At 34.8% G+C, this 1,650-nt stretch overlaps 1 non-coding gene across 1 annotated transcript; it reads right to left on the reverse strand.

Moving 5' to 3' along the window:
* Nucleotides 1-1,300: 1,300 nt before the first annotated feature.
* Nucleotides 1,301-1,408, reverse strand: LOC113899819. Its single transcript, XR_003513002.1, has one exon. It is a non-coding gene; the product is annotated as a U6 spliceosomal RNA (small nuclear RNA).
* Nucleotides 1,409-1,650: the final 242 nt, after the last annotated feature.

The raw sequence follows: 1,650 nt of genomic DNA on the forward strand, positions 1-1,650 counted from the left end.
AGCGACTGAACTGAACTTAACTGAACTGAATTTTTACTCCATGTTAAATCTGTTTCTTTGAATTTAACCTTTTTTTTTTTTTTTTGCTGCTTTTGTAAGTATAATCATACATAATGCCCCTCTGCCCACCCCCTCTCCCCCCAACACACACACTTAAAGAGGCTTTGTTTAGCTCACATGAAGTTTGAACATCACAGGTTATTGTTAAGTCAGGAAACCGGATGTCAAGTTAAGGAATTTAGCATCCTTCTTTGTATAGGAAGATGTATGTGTCTGTGAGTATTGAAGTCATCTCAGCTATGGAGGCCAGAATTCTGCATGTTTACAGAGATGTTTTTCTGTTCTCTGGGTTCCCTTAGGGTCTTCCAGTTCACACTGGAGGGCTGTGATCACTGATGGCTGTAACATTCTTGGGTCCTTTGTGTAGGGAGTGGCAGTATTAACCAACATAACTCAGAAATTCATGTCTGGCAAGCCAGAATCGCAGATAACTGTGACATCCTTGTTTACTGATATGGCAGGAGATATTCCATTTCACACCACTCATGAAATGACTGTAAGAAAAAGAAACTAACACAACCCTCTGCTTGAGGCTTGTCATTCTAGGAGATATTTGGAATAATTAAATGGTCTTTTTTTACTTTGTTTAATCATCTTCCCTCATCTCTGATCCATAAAAGAACCTGGTATCCAGGCCCTGACAAAATTGTTATTTTGTGATATTAGTCTACCATCTTCTGGATCAGCCAGCTTTCTGAATAAAGTCATACTCCCTGCCACACACTTCGTCTCTCAGATGTATTGGACTATAGTGTGGTGAGCAGTGTGAGCTTGGACTCAGTAACATGAGAATAATGCAATATGCCAAACCAACTTCCCAATACAGATTAAATTATTTCAGGGATTGAGTCACTCCTGGAGATTATCTATTCCAACATTCTTATTTGCAGATTTGCAAACTAAGGTCCCAGAGAAACAAAACTCTGTTCAATATCACATAGTTAAGTGGCAAAACAAGATCAAGATCTATGTTCTCCTGATTTTTTTTTTGTGTGTGTGATGTGATTCTCATTTTTATTAAGAAAAACTACAATGCATAGGAAGAAAATTGAAATGATCTACATCATAATATTATTCATGGTTATGATCAGTTGATGAAATTATGGTTGATTTTTATTGCTCCTCAGGATTTATAAAACTTTTTTAAAGTATATCATACTACAGTTATTTTAGCATATTTATTTTTTATTTTTTAAAAATTTTATTTTATTTTTAAACTTTACAATATTGTATTATTTTTAAAAATACGGAACACTTCATGATTTTGCGTGTCATCCTTGCACAGGGGCCATGCTAATCTTCTCTGTATCATTCCAATTTTTAGTATATGTGCTGCCGAAGCGAGCACCTCCTGATTTCTCATCTAGAATATTTAAAATATTACATGTTATTTTTTTGTATGGTATTAGCCATTTTAGTTATTGTATAATATTGGCAATTTAGTGTATCTCAAATTATACATCTGTTCTGGGTTGACTGTGCATTTTCTTTCTTCAAGTGCTTTCCTATAGAAAGCTAAGATTTTTTGTTCCCACTGATGTGAATTGCAGAACTTGGAAAACAAGGACACAGTTGTACAAATTAGAAAAG

This window comes from Bos indicus x Bos taurus, chromosome 1 (genome assembly GCF_003369695.1).
Source record: "Bos indicus x Bos taurus breed Angus x Brahman F1 hybrid chromosome 1, Bos_hybrid_MaternalHap_v2.0, whole genome shotgun sequence".
Lineage (NCBI taxonomy): Eukaryota > Metazoa > Chordata > Mammalia > Artiodactyla > Bovidae > Bos > Bos indicus x Bos taurus.